At 44.1% G+C, this 22477-nt stretch overlaps 1 long non-coding RNA gene across 1 annotated transcript; it reads right to left on the minus strand.

The window, feature by feature from the left end:
• Positions 1-251: 251 nt before the first annotated feature.
• Positions 252-7954, minus strand: LOC119381152 (uncharacterized). Its single transcript, XR_007415256.1, has 4 exons — positions 7689-7954; positions 6464-6541; positions 1790-1822; positions 252-347 (listed from the first exon to the last, which is right to left on the minus strand). It is a non-coding gene; the product is annotated as an uncharacterized LOC119381152 (long non-coding RNA).
• Between the last annotated feature and the right edge of the window lie 14523 nt (positions 7955-22477).

Below are 22477 nucleotides of genomic sequence, written 5' to 3' on the forward strand. Positions count from 1 at the left end.
ATGCGACACTAGGCGTCAACGTGGGTGCATCCACCTCGAACGGTGCTATAGCTGTCAAACACCAATATACCTTATACAAGCTCTCATATTTCAATGCACAATAAACAATCAACAGCTTCTGTGAAGATACGTTTCACTTTTGTGTTATACCGATTCCCACGACGAATGGATCAGCCATGCATGTTTTTTTCTTTATCAATGGCAGTTTTGCACTGCCACCATGATGCCTTGTGATAGAAGACTAGATTGTCGTTGTGGCAACCTTTCATTTCCGGCGCGTTAGCCCGACCTCGCTTGTGCGGCTTCCTTGGGTGGCTCCTGCTGTGCTGTCGGCATGTTCATCATTCCTGCAAGCGAGAATGCGGCGAATAAATATTCATCGACTGTCATTTATATGCTCACACAGCGTACACAGCACGTCTCCATGATGCCATGGTCTTGTACAATCATCATCACAACAACAACACAACAACCACAAATGAACAATAATACAGCCACGACGTCCATCGCGTTGTAATTGAGCCGAATGTAGACTAACTTCCGTGCAATGACGGTGCCTAGAGTGTACCCTGTACACTATAACACTAATGCACTTATAATTATAGGTCACAATATACCTTTTAGTTTAAATGACGGCTAAGAATGCATATTTTTGTGATTTCATGTTAGGAATAATGGCAACGCATATTATAAAATTTCCATTTGCAACATGAATTTACATTGAGCCCGAGATATCACGTACGTGCTGTAACTAGATGCTGCAGTCACCTAAAGTTTATAGTAATATGTTCAGGATGTAATGCACCTTAAACTGGCATCGGCTACTCCATTTCACAGAGTAGTCCACAGATGTGAAAATAGAAATCATAAGACTGCTGTTAACCAACTCATATGCATAAGTAAAACACCTAGTCTTAACGTGAAGTCACATTAAGAAAAACTAGGAAAGAGTGCACAAAAAAAAACCCACAGATGCTCGAGATATAATCGCATAACCGCGCTAAAGCTGGGACATTTAAGAAAAAAATGGCATAAGTTAGTATGAAGGTACTACATGAAGCGGAGCACAGAATACGACAAATTCATGTCAAATGAATCATTTCCTGCAAACTTTACTTCAGTTATTAAACCAACTTGTAACCTTCAGGAAAATAAGCGAGGTACACCGGTTACCACGTAAGTGGAGAAATTTGCACCTTGATCAAGATGCAATGTTTACAAAGCGTGTTCAAACGCTATGGTACCAAGTATCATATATTAATAAAATACAGAAGTGCCAAATCTCACAAGAGTACCTTGGATTAAAGTTGTGCTCTAATAGATTCTAGCACGCAGTCGATGCGCAGTAGTGGTTTAGTTTTTCGCAAAGTATTGCAAAAGATGCATGTAACACGAATGCCACCCAAGATTTAGAACACCAACTCGACTGTGTTCGTAAGCTCAATTTCCGAGCTTCGAAGCAAACGCTTTCCCGTACAAGCAATGTTTACCACTCTGAACGCAGTAATTCAACTGCGTGTTTTATAGCACACCCTAATGCTGATGGTATCATTGTGCACCAGCTTCTATGAGGTGCTGATTGCGAATGAGGTGGTGTTCACCTTAAATGTGGACGACTCTGTACATACATCAACGTTTTAAAATCATTTGGCATTATTCATTCACCAGTTCTTTCGTGGCTTCCTTTTTTCCCCAAATTGTACACTCGTTTCAAATAATGGTAAGCTAATGGCGATCTTATATTGTATGCCATGCTTGAGAAATATCAAAAGCACAACTTGAAGCTTACCCATAAACTGTCGTGGAACTTGCATGAACTCCACTAGAAGACACAGATGACACGTCAGAGATGAGTGAAATCGTTCGCTATTCAATGAAGCGACGTACGTGTAGCAGGACAAGGAGAACAAGATCAAATTTTGCATAATGTTGTGAACCGGCCATGCTCTTCGTTCACACCTATAATGCTTCGATTATTCAACGGAGTATTACATAAAATATAAACACAGTTGTCTTACAACAGCATCATGCGAAGACACTCGGAAAACACAAAGTTGTTTGTTTCCTCACCTTTCCCATTTCATAACTCCTCTCTCGTTATTTCGGCGGCTGTTTGTTTAAAAAACAATCGTGCGACAAGTAATCTAGGCCAGTTATCATTAAAATGCTCTCAAGCATTTTTGCTGCTGCTACCACTAGCGAATGTTACAAAATAAATCTCAGTAGTTGCGTGCACTATGGTATTCTTCTGAAGAGAAAGGAATAAAGAGGAAACCTTGTCCACTCTATATTTATATCACGATTCCTTGATACCCGGGGAACGCTTGGGCGAGTTTCTATGTATCTCCGCACAGGAACCAGCAAAGCAAATGAGGTAATTAGGCGCTTAAAGTGCGCCATTATGCAGGTTCACGTCTTAATAAGACCATCGTGGGGCCCGTCCGTTCCGCTCACTGATCGCGGAATTCGCTGGCAGGTTGATTAGACTCTGTACGCAGCGTTTATCCGAAGTTAACTCAGTTTGCAACGCCCGGGCAATATTGAAGTTTACTACGAACGTCTGTATTCATTTTCCTATATTTTGTTTCTTTCCTACGCACAATACTTAGAAGTCTTTTTTTCCTAGGATAACTGAGGTGTCGCAACAGAAATATCAGGAAAGATTATGTTGATAGAGAGAGTACAGAGAACCTTCTTGTGGAGTTAATAGCTAATATGAAGAAAAAATTATGAGCGTGCTACCACAGTCCGTAGAATCCTTAAATTGGCGTTTAATTGATAGAATGAATAAGAATAGACGAGCTACCTTTATCGGTGGACCAAATAATAATGAAGCGCCTTTCCTGTTTTTCCTTTTCGTAGTCAACTTTTTGTGTCTTTTAGAAGTTGTACCTGATACGCAAGGCGGCAGCCATCGTAAATCACGGCACGTGTCGGCTAATTTGAAATGCCCCCCCCCCCCTCTCTCTCCTGCGACGCGATAGACTTGAATTCATCAAAAACTTGGCGTCTGTACGCTTTGTTCTTTTCTTTTTTTGGGAGGGGGGTGGAGGGGGGGGGGGCTTGGAAGGGAGTGACTAATATTTGAACTTTGTTGTTCGTCTAAAAGGCCACTCGCCATATTTGGACATTACAAACGAGAGACGCATGGCATGTAGATCGCGTGGTGGCGATCATATTTCGGTGAGCACCTCGTGGGGCCCTGAATATTCGATGATGGACATCTAGAATGACGAGCGAATTTCGTGACTTCTAAAAAATGGGTGTGCAATAAATTGTCATGCACTAAAACTTTGTAATATAAACGACTGCCCTCAACTCAATAATTAAAAAGGTAATTAACGAAGCTTTGTTAATTAGTCGTGACAGTGTCATTCCATCTGAGGCAAAGTATGTCCGCCTTGACGTAGCGTTCGTGTGGGAAAACGACAGGAGCCTTAGTCTCATAGGAACCTGTATAGTCCAAAAAAAAATAATGAATCATGACGAGTAGGCGAGGCCCTGGGCATCGTATGGGTGAGTAACCGTACGTTACCCGAGCGTTGCCCCATATAATGTAAATTGAGTGGCATAATGTGACATAAAGAGTCGACGACAAAGCTAGGTCCTAAGGTAGGTAATGCCTACGTTGAAGTCACCGACTAGTATAAAGGGTTTGTGCTTGTAGGTGTTTTATATTGTTCTGTCACAATTATTATTGATGTTCGTCTATTGTAAACCTTTCTTTTTATTCACGTACACGCATATATGTTTCGATTAGAGCAACGGTTTTCTAAATACCGTGACAGCCGACAGTGAGAGTCGACGACAAAGCTAGGTCCTAAGGTCCATAATGTGCACGTTGAAGTCGCCGTCTAGTATAAAGGGTTTGTGCTTGCAGGTGTTTTGTATTGTTTCGTCGCAGTTATGATTGATATATTAGTCTATCGTCTATCGTTAAACCTGATGTTTCGTTTTTAGACGGTGCTGTGCCGTGAGCACGGACAACAACGCACAACGGACAAGCCTCGGCCTTAAGGTACTTCGCTCCTAAAAAAAAAACGGCCTGTATATACGAAGTCAATCTAGCTGGAACCGAACTTATGACATGCAGTACTTACTTGGAATCTTCTGAACTGAAAAGTTGGGAAAAAAATTATTCCTGAGTCGGTTAGTGTGAAGTGGTACCTGATGGCTATTATATTAATTTCGAATATTGAGTATGTCGCTTAAATATACGCATAGAACTGTGAAATTTATTCTACGATATTATCGAAGACGTCTTTAGCTTATGAAGCTCGAAGCAGAGTAAGCCGCTGAGAATTTTTCGACCATTTCCACGATCCCATTGAGATTGCCTGTTAGAGAATATTAATGAAAGCCACACTGAAGGCAATTGAAGACAACGAAGGCAATTTTAGTAATTATGATATTGAAAACTTGGGAGTGTTAGAGCCCCTCGTTAAAACAGTACAAATAACCTCCCCTATGCCTTCCTTGGCTGCATTGTCTGCTGGTTTTCATTAAGGTTGTGTGAAATGAAGAAACGAGCCCTTAAATTATCTTCCTTCTGTGAGAGAATATGTTTTCGTATAATCGAAAGCATATTCGAATAAGTCGAATAAGTTAAATATCATCGAATAAGTTAAAGATTTCTGCATTTACCAGGTTCTACTTTGCGATCTGACGGAATTTTTGTTAGAACGTTTGACAAAGTTTCACATTCAAGTTTGCCGAAACTCTCGAATGTTGCCGAAACTCTCGAACTGTAAGAATCTAGCGCCCAATGAAGCCGCCTTGAGCGGCACAAAGTCGTGGGATTATCGGCAATGAACGGGCCGATCAAGCTGCCCGTTCAGCCCATACACAGGACCGCGACCTGTCGATACCTCTTTCTAGGACAGACGCTGCTCGGAAGCTCCGCCTGCTCGCTCGCCAACGCACCATGTCAAATTGGAATGAGCCACATTTCATGCATGCACGACTACACTCCTTTGCTCCCACGTTAAGCCTTCGACTACCATCAAGACTTCGCCGAGGTGACGCTACCGTTCTGTGTAGATTATGACTGGGCGTCGCGTTTACCCATGCGTATGCGTTCCGCATAGGGATGGCCGACACCACCACCTGTGAACACTGCGGCGACGAAGAAACAATTGGACATGTTCTGTGTGACTGTCCGGAGTATAGCACACAGAGACAATCTCTTTGACATGCTTTCAACAAGTTAGCCGACCAGCCTCTATCAGAAGAAAGACTACTACGCCATCGTCCGGACATAATGTCGCAGAAGAAGGCTTTACAAGCACTACTAGCCTTCCTGCGATCCACTGGCCTGTCAGAGCGCCTCTGAGCGGAACGCTCTCGTGTGTGTATGTGGTTGTGATTGTTTTTTTTCCCTTATTTTCTCTCTCTCGCTTTCAACCCCCTATTCCCCAACCCCAGTGCAGGGTAGCATACTGGATACAAACTTCTGGTTAACCTCCCTGCCTTCCTCTGCTCTTTCTCTCTCTCTCTCTCTCTCGTACCAGCGGCGAGCAATCAGTAATAACTCGTGCACGTTTTTTTTTTAGGCCCAAGTAAAATTATAGTTTAGCACAAATAAAACGTCTGGTGCGCACGCTCAGCGGTATCCCATTTCTAAAGTTCTTAAAGTGTCCTTCGTTTACTATTATATTACCAGATATTACGCAAAATCTGTTCTCTTAAACCTTCGTTTCGGTATTTTGTAGCATAGAGATTCAAAAAAATTAATCATGAAGATAAACAAATCTAGGATAAGCGTTAAGTAACAATTGTGTCTCAAGACTTTCATAAAACAATGCAACGGGCCAAGCCAATAAAATAATTTTAATAATTCCGGTAATTTGAGCCCCCCCCCCCTCGTACTATGTTGTAAGAAAGAACTAGCAATAATTACGCTTCATCATTAAGCTATGTGGGTCACCAGAAGAGCTAAAAGTGCAAGTAAAAGGCTTTGCTGCTGTTGTTCTCGTTTTCTTATGCCTTATTACTTTTTGGGAAAATGTAGCGTTAGCGTTTAGTGGGTTATTTCATATTCATTAGCTACGAATAATTCAACATTCATTAGGTACGAATAAAGGAAGTAGCGCTAAGCCGGCAGTAAATACGCACTTTATACGGAAACATTTATAAATTAGTTCATTGAGCAGCGTTCATTTTGGAACTGATGTGAATGAGTAGACAACAAAGTTCATACTAGTGTTGTCCTTTTCTTTGTTCGTACATGTGTCGAAGAAAAAAACAACGAAAAATGAGAATTTCCTCTACAGCACCGAATATGAAATAAAATGTAGGCAGGCACAGCATAAATAATACTCGTAATTGCTGTATAAATATCAAGTAAACATTTTTCCCAATGCAAAAGCGCTAAATAAGCAAGAATTATGAAGTAAAACTACTACATTTCAAAACGATGTCTCAAGTATGTCTCAAATGAAATGAAACGAATGCAGTTACATACATGCTTTCATTGCTTCGCCCAAGCCAGGAATTCCCTGAGCTGTAGACAACCCTGGGATGCATACCGCCAATGCGAACACTGGAAATGCAACGTGAAGTTCTAAAATATGTGTCTGACAATTTACTGCAACTATGTCAATGGAAATTGATGAATGACACCTATAGTTGCTGCGATTTGTTTTATCTAGCTCTAACTTTGAAACTCCCCTATCCTTTTCCCCAGTCTAGGTTAGCATACCAGCTTTTCTAGACTGATTGCCATCCCTGCCTTTCCTCTAACATGTTCCTTCCTGACTACAACTCGCCACTTCTGACCTGACTATTAGTAGTGTCATTTGTTTATTGTTTATCTACCCTTAGCTGCATCAAGATATCCCATAAACTTTTGTAACTCGGTAAATAACAACCGCGATGCATTAAGATATCCCTGCACCGCCAGCTGAAGTCAATAAGCTTAATAATGTAGCTTAGTAAAACATGTTGTTGGGCTAGCTGGTTATCAAAACGTAAGGACGCAACCCGAGGTTGCGTCCTTACCTTTTGATCAAGTTTAATAATGTTAACTGAGATTGTGGACATTTAAAGGAACATTCAAAGTGTTCGACTTTTCGCCAATATATAAATAACTCATTGAGAACTCGAAAGGAAAGATGTAAACTTAAATTGTTTGTTTTGTGTAACGTTATACGCGGCGATGTGGCCGATGGTATATCATTGAACGCGCTATCAGCATCCCGGCAATGAATGCTATTTGGAAGTGCATTGTGCAAGCTCTAACGCGCTGATTTAGAGCTTGAAATGTATGTTGTGATAGAAAAATATGCTTACGTAGTGCTCATACAGTCAGAAAGAAGCCTACATTTATCGAAAGTTTTGTTCACTTCTCTGATTCGGGGGAAACCGCAGGCATGGTGAACGGGCTCGCAGAGATGTCGCACGCGCCATCGAAATGGGCTAGTTTCTGCTTGACTGCTGCAGCAACTCAATGACTTTAATCCCCTTAACGACAAAAAAGTGTGGCCTGTCACGCTTTTCGTGCTACAGCCACGAAATGAGTTCTTTGACGCGTATAGACTTTGGAGCACTTGTTTGGGAAACCATCGCGTGTTAAGTTAGCGCCTTCCCGTCGCATTCGCATACAGCTGCGCAGGAGGCAATTAACGTCGGCACAAGTTGACGTTAAACATAGCAGAGATTAAGAGAGAGGGAACGGAGAAGGTACTCACGCATCGTCAAAACGGAGCACCTCGCGCAGAATCCAATCGCCATTTTTGCCAGCGTTTTCTAGACCTCTACGCAGCAGCGTAGTTGCCTATACCCCTGCACGCGTTCGAGAGTCGGATTCAGCGAGAGCACGTCGTCGGACCCCGCGAATGATCGACGTTCAGCCTGTCGCGCAGCTCATGTGCTTTCTCTCATCTGCGCTCTTTATTTCCTTCGCAGGGCGTGACGTGATTTCTAGCGGCCATACGCTTCGCCGGAACAGACCAGAGAGCTATGCAGGAGATGGGCTGTAGGGAGGGAGGGGGGAATACACTTCTGTTTCACGCTCTCAATCAGCATACGTTCTCTGCCCAACCGCTTCCGCAAGGCGCTGCACGTCAACGAGAAGGCCAGTTTGAGAGAGGGTGTAGACAAGCGTTTCTTGGCACGTATACTCTCGCCTTCTAATCACCCTCACCCTCTTGCCTTATATACGTTCGTATTGGCCGGACGTTTCCCCTCCCGTTGGCCTCCTGTTGTTTCTGTCGGCGGCTCGGCTTTGTGTTGCTCGAGGCTGTGATTGCTACAACTCGAACGAACTGAGGAAACCCGTGCGTTCAGGAGGTCCGAGCATTTCGTGAGCCCGATGTCAGATGGAAGCTGTACGTCTCCCGTTACGGGGCATGCTTTGTTCCGTGTTTTCTTCTCTTGCCGCTGCTCCTTGTTATTCGCATGTTTATCGGACTACGCGCCGCCATTTTTGCTTACGGAATAGAAATCGTTTGTTTCCCCGACTTTGATAAAGCCTGTCGCGCTAGTTTATGGCTCGGTTAACTCGATAAAATATGCTATTCGTAGAAGACGGCGAGCGGAACACGACACCTGAAGTGGGAAGCTGAAGTAAGCGTTCGACTCAAAGACTGCTGTTTTTTTCTTCTTTTATGAAATAAGGAAGCGATCTCCTGACACATGCCAAGCGGTTAACGCGACACGACGCTGACATGTGTCGCGCCTAGTTAGCTGGGCATAATCAGGAGTGGCTGCGTCCGACTCGCGATGTTTCGATTCCATTGAGAGCGATGTCAAAGTTGTTTACGGGTCGGTTTCTCGTGCGTACTCTGCAGAAAGGTGTTGTACATTATGGGTTCATGGCTGTAAACAAGATGTGGTAGCAATATACTGCGTCATAACTGTCTTTTTCAATAAAGGAGAATAACACACGGCGCTTGACCTGTGCTTCAAGAAGGTGCCGAGCGACAGTCACTGGAAACGAAGTGGTGGAAGTTGTTGGACAGTTTGACAGTTGATTTTTTTACGTCCTTTTGGGAGTCCACCAGGGTTTACGGCGCTCGGCTGCTGATCCGAATGGTTCTGGCCGCGACGGTCGCATTCTGATGGAGGCGAAATGCGAGACTCCCGTGTACTATGCGAACTCAGTGCACCTTAAAGAACCCCGGGTGGTCGAAGTTACCCGGAGCCTTCCGCCACAGCATCCCTCATTATACAATTGTGGTTTCGGCACGTAAAACCCCAGAGATTACTACTATAATTATCATGTTTGGCGTAATATCGTGTACACAAGTGAGTGGAAAATTATGTCCTCGCTTTTCAAGCATTTCTCGTTTTCACGCTCAATTTCATCGATTGTGATGTCGTATTAACGTCCTGCATTTCCCGTACCCGTCATCGATAGCGGACAGACTTGAAGTTTCAGAAAGATTTTCGCTAACCATTATACAAATCTCCTAGCCTCAGCCTATAATTTAGGGCAGCTATAGGAGCACTTAGTCATTTGTAGACTGTTTACTTGTAGTACTTCCCGGATCAAGATACCATTGTTGTTTTACAGCGAAAGCTGTTATGAGATCATTTCAACGGCCGTGTGTGGCGCCGTAGTTGTCCACCGCTGCCGCCGCCGCCGGTGTCCGTAACCGCTATCGCGCAAAATAAGAAAAACAAACGAAATAAGAACAAAAATTACAGCATATCCACGGAGTTAGTGATGATGAGTGGGCGAAGCTGCGGAGGTTCATCGGTAAACCGTGAATCTTCCGTGAATTCTGCCCAGTACATCATCACCGACGTGAGATCGGGCGCGTTTATACTAAAGGTTCGATGAGTTATGACGACTTGCAGCTCACTTTAATTTTACATGTACGCTGTGAATTTTTATTGTTTAGAAAACCATTGCTTTAGAAAACATCTGGCGTCTTTCGTTAACCAGCTGGCGTCTTTTCGTTTTGCTTTAGAAACATCTGGCGTTCTTTCGTTTTGCTTTTACAAAACATCTGGCGTCTTTCGTTGGTTTATTTCATCAATCAACGGCGTTTTGAACAAAAGTTTTATTGTTTAATCACGCACAGGAGAAATCTCACCAGGCACTACCTTGGAGGTAAACAATGGCTGCTAATGGGAATGAGAGACAGAAGAAGTCGGCTTTTAGCTAACTCTTACACTTCTACTTCTACTAACGTTTCCTACTGGAACATGCCAATGGCTGCTAATGGGGAATGAGAGACAGAATAATTCGGCTTTTAGTTAACGCGCACGCTGCGAATTTTTTATTGTTCAACAACGCACAGGAAAAATCTCCCACCAGCACCACCTTGGAGGTCAAAGCGTAAGACTGGTTACGCACTACGACTACTACGACTACGACTACGAGGGACGAACGGGTGCCGCCTTAAGGAGCTTCGCCCCTAAAAATATAGAAGGCTTGGGAACGAAGTTCGACTAAAACGCGTTCTTGGGCTAGTTGGTGCATGGTCTGACAAAAATTTGGAGGCACAAAGGAACAAGGACAAGAAATGACAGGACTGGTGCCAAACTAACAACTGTTTTATTGGAAAGAACATTGCATTCCAGGTAGCTTCACGCGCATGCGCGAGTCACATTGACAATCACAGTAACAGAATGACAACCTAATTCGGGTTATCAAAACTTGTCTAAAAAGTGCAATTCGTTGCGATATAAGTTCAAGGAAGGCACACTAACACATTGAGCACCCTTCTTATTTATGCAAAAAGCCTCCAACAATTCTCTGGCCACCTGGTTTCGACTTTTTCCAAGCACCCTGGTTTCAAAAAACCGGGGCGCGCATGCGCAGGACTTGCAGTGCGAAGGCAAGTGTAAACCAGATACACTGTTAAGGGAGGTTTCATGTTCCTTTAATCGAACATTTAAACATCGACCAGTCTGGCCGATGTATGTCCTACCACAACTGAGGGGTATTTCGTAAACCACCCCAACTACGCATGGGCAATACGGTTTTACATGCTGTAAATTTTTGTCAAACGAAGTTCGAATCTCGGCCCTCTGCGTGGGAGTCCAGAATTCTACCGCAGAGCCATGCCGGTCCTTGAAACTCCTTTGCAAAAAGAGCCTGTACAGGCTTGCTTCATGTCAGGAAGGAACCACATTAACATATATAATATAGCGTGGTAGAAGAGTAAAGTAACAACAAGGTCTACACACGACGCGAATTCTGCGACCAGGCGCACACAATGCGAATTGCGCAACGAGTGGGTTCGAACCCATTACAAAGAGCTCTGCCATAGTTCTTCATCATCATCAGGCACAGCATCAACAAAGTGCACATAATGCCTTACAGGTGTTTAGCAAGTACCATGGTTCTCCGCAGAATGACGAAAGATGGTATAGTGGCTCCTTCCCTATACTTCACAAAAAGTATCTTTATTTATAGCGTAGTCGCTTCCTCGCAAGTGCACTTGTATTGGTTGCCAAGGAAGCCCATAAGACCACGATCCATTTCCTCCTGGTCTCAATACACTTCTTTCTCTCTCTCTCTCTTTCTCACGTTAACGTATGTTTTATAGCGTGGTGGGAAAGTGAAAAAGCGACCGGGCGTCACACAATGCGAATTACGTAACTAGTCGGTCGTTTAAAGCTTCCAACCCATTACAAGAGGCCCAGCCATAATTATTCATTGTCATCAGTCGTCGCATCAACAGAGTGCCCATAATGCCTTACAGATGTGTAGCTGGTACCTCACTTCTCCGCAGAATGGCGAATAATGGCGTAGTAGGTGCTTCCCAATTTCACAAAAATTATGATTTATGGCGTAGTGGGTACCTTGCTAGTGTACTTGTATTACTAACCCCAAGAGAGTTTACAATGGGCTCTAGAAATGCCGCTACTCCAGCTTTCACTGTGACTATGCTGCGCTTTCCGCGCAGGCCTGGTGTTTTTTTTAGGGCCGAAGCTCCTAAAGCCGTGAGTCTGTCCTTCATCTGTGACCGGTTTGTAACCACCCAGTTGGGGCCACCTCTAGCTCGTGAAAAGCGCGCGTTCTGGTATGCAGTAGAAGAAGAAGACGATGTTGACGAGTGAGACTCTCGTGCGTGTTCGCCTGTGTGGCATTCTTTCTTCTTTACTGCGCGCGCTCTAGTATGCAGTAGAAGAAGAAGACGACGTTTCAGAAGTAACGCGCCATGAGGCTCTCTCTTGGCACGCTTTCTCTTTAGCTCGGAGTCGCCAGATGGAATACAAGGCTGCGGAACGGAGGGCACGGAAGGCGGCGGCAGCGCGCGCAACCAGTACAAGAACCGCTCTCACTTCATTTCACGGACCATAAAGCCGTCATAATGAAGGGACCTTGCAATCCATCCAACAGTAAAGAAATGAAAGAACAAACGAAGAAACGAAAGAACAAACGAATTAAATAAAAGTTGATTTGTATATACGCACACAGTCTCACGTCTTTCTTAATGATGTAATGGGCGAACTTTCACTGGAGGGTTACGGTTTTACCTATGATCTCCCCCTCTCGAGCTTCGCCCACTTATCATCATTCATTCCGTGGATATGGCGTGATTTTTTTCTTTTGCGTTAACAATATCACTCAACAAGATTTCATAAAGAACGCCAGGTATTTCGTCAAATACGTTTAGTTATTCTCAAGAACAGCGTAGTGGACATAATATGTACTTTTGTGCGTGTAAATTATTGTTGCTGCTTGCACATCTACATTGCCGTACTTTATGATAATCACCTATAGTGTCAACAGTAGCACATGTTTTTCTTTCTTTAAAAATATGCTTTGAAGAACATGCTCTTAGTGCAGAATTATGCATCGAGACGCGGGCAAGCATATTTACGTTGATTTACTTCAATTTTACGATTGTGGGTTAAGACGCTAAGTGAGTATGTCCCTAAATAATTTCGCAGAACGCCTTCTCTAGCCACAGTGTCTAACAACGAATGCCATCTTGTATCAATTTTGTTCGAAAAAAAGTTTTAGTATTCGTGCGATAACCGTGGTGCTGAGAGCACACGCGCCGGAATCACCACTACCACGAATGCACTTTAACGACTAGTATGTTCTGGACGTAGGCGGTCATTTTGAACACATATGTGCTTTAGATTTCCGCATTTTCACATGGGCTATCGCAATATGAGTGGTGTGAGCTCTTAATAAATTTTTTGAACTTTCCAAAGAAATAGTACCTCATCAAAGGCGCAAGTCCTTCGAAGCACACGACGCTGATCTCGAATAGGAAAAAAAAGCTGCGTGCTATTAGCTCAAGAGTAGTTAATTAGGTAATTACACCGTCACGTACAGGGTATCAGGCCTAATGCGTCGTTTTCTCCGCTGAGGGTTACGCTTAGTAACGTTATCGCAGAAGGCAGCCACATCAAAGTGGCCAGAACGTAACAAGTCGTTGCATCGCTACAAGAGGTCCGGCATAGCGGAGCGCAGGGAAATTGATCCAACTAAGAGCCTAGGAGCCAGCTAAATCGTGAAAGAAGGAGACAAGTGAGATGGTTTCCAGTGACTGGCCATCGTAGACAAAGGATGCTGCAACAATACCCGAATGCAGATCCTCATTAATCGCGAGCCGCCGTCCTTGAAAGGACACGCAATTACGCCGTTGAGAACCTGGTCGAAGGACCAAGCTTTCGGGACTAAAGGGGGCGCGAAGAAAAAGATCGCCGCCACGTGCCGTAATTGAGACGTAAACCGCTCGCTTCTGTTCTCGAGTGTCGGACAAGAGGTTTACGCAAGAGGAAAGGAAATGAACAAAGGTTGTCGCTCTAGATCCGGTGATCTCCTAGGTAACTTCGATTGCCCGGACGTAAAAGGTCGCAGTTGGGCGTCTGATCCTATACTTTCTCGACAGTGTAAACGTTCTTGACCTTAATTAGTAGACAGTACTGCGCGCCTCTGCATAGGAAATGGAAGAGACTGCAGCCTAAGCAACAATTCTCTTAACAAAGGAGCTGTCTAAGCTCGAGGTTAATCCCTGCGGAGAGTAACGCAGCTCCTAGGGGGTGTGAGCCATAGAAATTGGGCGAGCCATACTACTAGCCTCCGGTTCACTAAAAACGAAGAAAAACGACAAGTTGGGCCAGTTGGTTGGGATTCATTTTTTTTTTTCACTCGGTTACAGCGCAGCACACGAGAACAAAAATGCGTTGTCCGTTTTCCTTCTATTGTCCTCGTGTGTGCTGCACTGTAACCGAGTAAAAAAAATGAATCTCTCTATAACAAACCTAGCGAGTACGTGCCTGGCAACTCCTAGCGGCTAAGTGCCACAGAAATTGGGCAAACTTCACTACTCACCTCCGATCCACTAGAAATGAAGAAGCTGTCTATAACAAACCTAGCGAGTACGTGCCTGGCAGCTCCTAGCTCTTAAGTGCCACAGAAATTGGGCAAGCCCCGCTACTCACCTCCGGTCCACTAGTAAGTAAGAAACTGTCTACAACTACAATGTTCGGCGATGGCTAAAGTCGCGCGCTTCCCGGAAGAGGAGACTACCCGTCGGCAGCGTCAACGGTAATTGGCGTGTGAACGGCAACGACAACGTCGTTTTGATCCAGAAGCCCGCGCAAGAGTTGCCGGAGCCAAGCGCAAGCTCATGGCAGAAGGTCCACAGCTTAGAGTGAGATAAACTGAGGTTATACGTGAACGGCTTGCGTCGTATCCTGAGTTTAACACGAGGCGAGACGACGCACGACGCCGTTGTGAATTTTAAATTTGCGCAGCTTCACTGACTGAACGTCGCTAAGACTACTTAAACGGTCCACATGGTGCAAAACTGTTATAGAGCAAAGTCAAGCAATGAAACAACTATAAGATGCACAAAGGTCCGCTGTTTAACAAGTCTTCGCGTCGTTCAGTCAGAGAGGCTGCTTCGATTTTTTTTATTTCTTCTGTAAGCGTAAGAAATAGAAACATGAGTACCGTTAGTTAGAAAGCAATGGAACGTGCATACGGCGTTAGGAAATACAGAACTTGTGTAGCCACGACAGGCATCGTTGACACGTCCCTGTAAATTCTCGATTCTCAGGACACTTGCCCCCAAGTAAACTATTTGGCAACATTGATATCGACCGTCTGTCGTTACATAGAAACAAAGTTATTCAAACCAAGTCATTGAAAGCAAGAACGTACGTGAGGTAAATAACGTTCTCAGCGTTCCTATGTGCTCGCTGAGCAATGCAGCATTGCGATAGCGACGTAATCATGAACGGTGTCCCCAAGCATTGCAGCGATTACGCAAATAAAAGACAAAAGCATGCTCCTAGTTATGTGGATTACCTGAAAACAAAACTCTATAGATAGTGCAACAAGATTAGGTTAAGTTTGTGCTAAGCACACAGCATAATAACCACTATAACTAGCATGTGCCAAAACAGGACCGGCACCGAGATGTCATAAAAACACCCGAATTTCGACATTTCAAGCAATTTAACCCTCCCACCTCTTCCCATCTGCATCGCTAAACGAGCGGTACATTTCCAGCTCGCATTTCGCTTTCACGACGGTGGGAAATATATCCCTGATAGATTTTTTATATTCAGTCCAGCTAAAATGAAATTTAGTTTACAAATTATGGTTAAAAACGAGCAAGGGTGGCTTTCAACCGAGCTCAACCATGAACTGTTAATGGAGCGCTTGCGAATGAGTAGATTGCGCAATAATATATATTAGAAGTCTTACTATGAAACATAATTAACGCTTATTCATCGCACACGCACACTCTTGGTACCTGTAAGAGAGGCTTACGTAATATCATTCTAAGTTATTTAATGTACGTATGCTGCGCTTGCATTGCGTAAGTAAAGTATCAAAAGCACAAAAGACTTTAAGCTCTCGCTCCACATGCCCTTTTTACAGTTTTTCGATAAAAAATTCACCGACGATTACGATACTGTCTAATGCGAATTCTGAGCGCAGCTGTTTAGGTGTTTTGTTTTTGCGAAAAGTTGAGACAAACAATTTGAGAGAGACATGTATGTATGCACATTTGCATAGCCCTGTTTGATCGCATTGAGCATCTTCACACCCAGATGTCTCAGTGCCTGCATGTAATCTATGTCGACAATTGCTTGCTCTGCCCGGTTCAGATTGGACATACCTTGGTTGACCTCATTCGCATATTCTACCACGTAAGCAGCACACGCGTAGTGTCAAGCACTATCTAAAGATCCATGTTTGAATCTAGGATGGACGCCACCCATGGGTTAAAGTAATTCACCCACCTCTGTTGCACGGTGCGGAGTAGCATGAGGGTGGGACGAGGAGTACCCACTCGGAGAACCGAAGTGTACTCTGCCTTGTCCATGACGCCGTTATTTTCCCATAACTGCGCCATTGAATCATACTTGGTCGTTTCCGGGGCCTATAATGCACGGCTTGGTACTTGTTTCGGAGGCTCTCGATGTGTTTCTTCTGCACAGCGACGGCGAAAGAGCGCCTTCGACCAATGCACGTCTTCTTCTTTGCTTGCCCTATTCCTATGGCACATACTTCGTTTTCGTCGGACACGGTAGTGTGGTTTGCCCAATTCCTGTGGCACGTACTCGTTCGCCCGGTTACGCCACCGACGGTGACAGCAACGGCGACACCGCTTAACTCAGGGACAGGCGCCTACGAGCTGCGCTCTAAAACTAGCGAAGTAACATATCGCAAGTGCCACTGCTTGAGAAACGCAAATTATCATGAGCGATTGTTACTTTTCAGTGCGCTCACATAAAATTACAGCAATAAAACAAAACAGTGAGATGATAGAGGAGCATCAAATGCGTTGCACAACTCACACGTCTTTCAAACCTATTCAAGCTTTTCGAGCATGCGTGTGTGTTTCTCCTCCACATTACATTTCGAATCAGTAAGGTTGTTCCCACTCCGCGATGCACAAGTGGCATTACGTAACGCGTAAGACCTAAGCTTCCAGAGAAAACTTCACACGAGTGCGAGATAGCGCACTACGAGGCTTCACTCGCGATGAGCGTTAATATAAGCGCCTCGTCTTGATTTAGCAAGGTAAGAGAAAACGAAGCGAACAACTTGCGAAAGATTCAGGACCGTATAATTAAAAAAAAAGATATCTGAAGGTTGCGCGAAACATGAAGATACAAACTCTACTGCAAGGCAATAAGATTAAATGCGTTTTGACCAGCTGCTTCGAAGTTTCTTATCCGTGCGGTTATACACTCCAAACCCACACCTGAGTAAGAGTTTCGCATGATCTTTTCTTCTTTGCATGTTCGTTTTCTCGGAGCTATTTTCTTCCGCCCTGGGGCTTTCAATCTCCATCGAATTCCAGCGGTGATAGCGTTATGCACTCCCTGGCGAATTTCTGTTTGGGGCAGCTGTCAAAAATGCGGCGGACGCCTCCCGAGCGACATCAGTGAGGCTTTTTTGCTGAACTGCGCCGGCACAGTGGTGCGTCTCGAAGAAGAAGAAGGGGATTTCCCGCGGTCTGGCGCGGACACGCGCCAATGCGTCGCGTAGTGTATTGGTGACCGCACTATGTCGATGGTAAACAGGGAAGCAACCGAAAACTTCGATCAAGACGCCGTCGTCTTCTTGGAAAAGCCGCAACATCTCTTTTCGTCGCTAACTTTTTATACGCATTCAGTCTATATATATTTCTCTTTTTCTGTCACTGCCTTTCTACATTGCTTTTTCTTCTTGTATGAGTGTGGGCTGATCTCTTCGAAGCCACACTTTTCTTTTCTTTTTTTTGTTTGCCATGTGCCAGTGAGATGTCTTCCCGACTTGATAGCGACACACAGGTGCCTCTTCGAAAACTGCCCGCCCAATGCTCCCACGCCTTGATGGCTCCACTATTTACCTGGCTTCTCGGCAGCTCCCGGATGGTCACTCGCACCTGTCACTTCAACGTTTGGATCCGCTCGGGTGTCTGCGCGCGGGAGTGTAAATATACGGAAGCTTGCGTCGAAACTGTTTTCGGGATTTTCGTTTTTTATGTTTACGTTCAGTCACTGTGAGTCTGAACTTCTGGAACGGCTGTTATGTAGTCTGGTAAAAGGTGAGCAACTGACTGGGTTTTGGAAAAACAAAAAGAAAGTTGGTGTGGGCGGGAAATGTTTGGGGCTGCATCTCTTCTTCGCGTGATTTTCATCGCGCAGATGGTGTAGCTGAGGCAGAGAGACGTTTGCGACAGGCTTGTTGCGAGAAAACGAATGAAAAATAACACACACACACACACACACACACACACACACACACACACACACACACACACACACACACACACACGCACACGCACACACACACACACACACACGCACGCACGCACGCGCGCGCGCGCACATACACACACACACACACACACACACACACACACACACACACACACACACACACACACACACACACACACACACACACACACACACACACACACACTGGCTATAGTTATCAAAGTTGTGCCAGCTGAAAGAGGGCAAGAACAATACGATGATTATGTAAAATAATGCGATGAAAGTTGTAAATTTCCAAGCATTAGATTCTACATTCTGGCGCAGGACTATAGCAGCTGGAGGTATATAAATGCAGTCTTCATCTTGTAGGCGACTTAAACTTATGATGAGCATGAGCACAAGGTTTCTCAACCAGAATAGGCGCTCACACAGATCGAAGATGATAACGTCGCTTTACAGTTTCTTCAGCAGTCCCAATAACTTCTACGGGTAAGGTAAATATTTATAAATATTACGTTTTTCTTACACTTGCAACAACACAGAGAGTAAATATCGTTACTTTCTACACAGTTGCACAACTTGTATTCCAACTTGTGTAATGCACGTCATGAACAGAGCACATAACCAAACGCTCATTTTTGTGCTGGATTGTGTTTTGTGGAGTGTTGCGACATTGCCCCTCACACAAAGATTATTTTTATTACCTTCTTATCTCTCTACCTCAATCTTCCTCGCTCCCCGGTGCAGGGTGGCAAGCCCGATTTTCAGTTTTGGTTGCCATTCCTTGTGCGTTCTTTTTCTTTCGTATTTTCTATCTCTATATACAAACCCTGCACTCTAAGAAAAAAAAGTATCATTTGACGCTTTTTTTTTAGAGTTCTGGCGTGCCACGTATATAACTTTCGTTAAACATACACGTGAATTCTCTCTCTTTAGAGATCGTCATTCTCTCGTAAAAGAGTCGTGGGATCCGAAAGGGAGTTAATGTGTATCTTTAAAGATTAGAACCATATATACATGGCAAGTCAGGACTCACCGAAACGGTAACACATACTCTTTTTATTTCTTAGAGTGTGCGCAAAGATCACAACACATCGTGTACTCTAAGAAAAAAGAAAGAATACGTGTTACTCTTTTCGGTGAGTCCTGACTTGTCACGTATATATGGCTATCTTTTACTCTTTCGTGACCATGGGAAAATCGGCTACATTTTGTATGCTTTAGTAATTATTTTTTGTTATGAGTAATATGATAGATAGAGTGAGTTATTACATATTATTTTAAAGATAACTGATTGTACTTTTCAGTCGTATTACTTTAAAAACTTAATATTAGGGTAAAATATGCAAGAATATTTATGAAAAGCAAGAGTTATTGAACATGCATAGAGCATTGTTTCTGCTGTGCTCCCAACTAAACATGAGAGAAACTAAAACGAGAACATAATCTGAAGTATATATATATATATATATATATATATATATATATATATATATATATATATATATATATATATATATATATATATATATACACACAAAATGTTTCCTCAACAGTTTTCTATATTAGAGGAAAGTTTCAATAATCTAGTTCAAAAAGCGTATGAGTTACTTTTTTTTTGTCTGCCCAATGAAAACGGCATTGGTCCATCAGGTTGCCCGGTTATATTTTTTACCTCTGGAAGTTTTGCAGACAAAGTGATAAAATGAACATAATATAGAAGAGTATTAAGTTTTCTATTGATTCACAGGCAGGCATTTTAGCAAATTATGTTAAATAGCGGCACATAAAAAATTCAGATACCAATAGGTAGGACCACAACACGGCACCACAACATACTAACGTATGTCTTCATCGCACACAATAAAAATATTCTAAACTTGTAAGTTTCAAAAAAAGTCTTCACATTTCAATGTCTGACACTATCGAAACAGGTGGAACCATGTCTGAAATCTCTAAGATGTAAAAAAAAAAAAAAATTTCTAAGGTTGGTGTGCCACTAGGCAAAACAGGCGTTACAAGCGGCATTTGTCCGGCCGTCAAGTTCCTTGATCGCATAGCACTTTTAGGGGCGAAGCTCCTTATAGCGGCACCCGTTCGTCCCCGTCGTAGTAGTGTGTAACCAGTCTTAAAAACGGAGGAGGCGTGCACACATGAAGGCTCCCTAAAGACAATACGCTGCGACAGTACGTGATATGTATCGCCCTCTCCTCTCCTACGCTTCCCCCTCTTTCTCCTCTCCTACGGTCCCTCTAGTCCGGCCGTGGTGTTCAATAACTAACAGGCCGCGGGATGGCGACTTTAGCCTAAGTCCTGCGTCTAATCAACCACGCACTTCTGGCTGTCACACCGATATTTTTCTTGTTATGCTCTCACCTACAACAGCTACCACAAGGGTTTGTTTAATCATTGATCAGGAACGTCAGTAGTCGGGATAAAGATGTACCACCAAGCGTCAACGTGGGTGCATCCACGTTAAAGGGTGCTATAGCTGCCAAACACCAATAGACATTGTGCAAGCTGTCTTATATCAATGAACAGTAAACATTAAACTACTTCTGTAAGGACACATTCTATTTTCATGGTATACCGATTCCTATGAGCGAGGGATCAACCATGTTTTTTTTTTAAACAAGAAAGTGTTTTATGCCGGGGTCCACCAATATTATCATGACGAATTTCCGTGACGGAAATACGTCAGCAAAATGAGCGCCATCAAATGGCAAATAAAAAAAGCTATAAAAAAAGTTCTGTTGACAGGAGTCGAACCCACGGCTGGCGGGCGTTAAGCCCACTGAGCTACCACAAAAAACATTAACGGAGACTACATGAACGCGCCTTTTATCTTTCACACTTTCCTCTCACAGTGCTATTGCATGGATAGATGGATGGATACTATGAGCGTCCCCTTTACAACAGGGTGGTGACATGTGTGCCGCCAGGATCGAAAAACAAAACAAAAACACGAGCCGCTGCTGCGACCGTCCCATTCGGCGCGTTTCCAATAGAAGTGTAATTTCATATAACACAACGCGAGGTGGTGGCTTCAGCCCAAGACTCGCTCATAGCGTACATCTATATAGAAAAAAAAAGCTCTCCGATGCTCGCCTGGAGGAGGAGGAGAAAGACTTTATTTATCCCATAAGGGAAGGGTGCGGTGGTGGAGGGAGCAGAGGAGCCTACCCGGCGTAGGTCTCCGCTACCCTCTTGGCCCAATCCAGGATCTGGTCCTGGACCTCGGGCGCCGAGCTGCACATAGCAGCCTCCCACTGCTCCTTACTACTAATGTTTAGTGAGTTAGGTGGTGGGTTCAGAGTACAACCCCACATGATATGATCGAGATTGGCTCTTTGTTGGCAGAAAATGCATAAAGGGGAGGGATATATCGCAGGGTGTATAAGATGGCGAAAAGAGGGGGTAGGGAACGTACGGGTCTGTAACTGGCGCCAAAGTATTTCGTGGTGGCGAGTAGCTCCCCGGTGTAAGGGGGGGTATACTGTGCGCTGAAGGCGGTAGTGGTTTGTTATAGCTTTCGCAACGCGTTCCCCGCTCGCCCTGTGAGCGTTAACTGCCAGGCTAGAGGGAAGACACAACGCGCATAGCGTTACTCTTCGCGTTTCACGACGCTTTGGAGGAGTGCATACCGAGCATCAGTGTTTATTATGTGCTTGTTGATGCCATATTTGCGCGGGATTCACCCCCCCCCCCCATATGTGGTGTCCAGGTATATTTAGGTATATATGTTAAGAACTTCAGCTACCGCAAGGGTTAAATCATGATCATGGGCGTTAGTGGTCGATACGGAGATGTGCCACTAGGCGTCAACGTGAAGGCGGGCACATCAGGCGGCGCTACATCTGCGAAACAACAATAGACATTATACAAGCTCTGATATACCAATGCACTAGAGCAATCAACTACTTTTGTGACGACACGTTTCACTTTCGTGTTATACCGATTCCTATGACAGAGGGATCAACCATCTTTTTGTATTTTCTCCGCTTCGTCAATTTGTAGGAATCGTTCTGAATGTACTTGTTTTGGGGACGTGTTGTCGTGGAAGCTCGACAGTAGTCATATAGAGCAGCAGAAAACTGAAATTCACCATCTCTGTGGCCCTATCTCTTTCTCAAAAACCATCATATCTGGCATAAGACTGCTTGTACGGGATTTCCAACCACTCATACTAATTCTTGTTAACACAAATCCGTTTATTACTTTCGCTGTGAAAAAGGTGGCCAAAACGCCGATTTTCCTTGTGACACATATCGCTTCACTGCTCAACACTACTCTGAGGACACGGCCGGGTACCTTTCTTGGGCTGAACCTTACT

This window comes from Rhipicephalus sanguineus, chromosome 2, assembly GCF_013339695.2.
Source record: "Rhipicephalus sanguineus isolate Rsan-2018 chromosome 2, BIME_Rsan_1.4, whole genome shotgun sequence".
Taxonomy (NCBI): domain Eukaryota; kingdom Metazoa; phylum Arthropoda; class Arachnida; order Ixodida; family Ixodidae; genus Rhipicephalus; species Rhipicephalus sanguineus.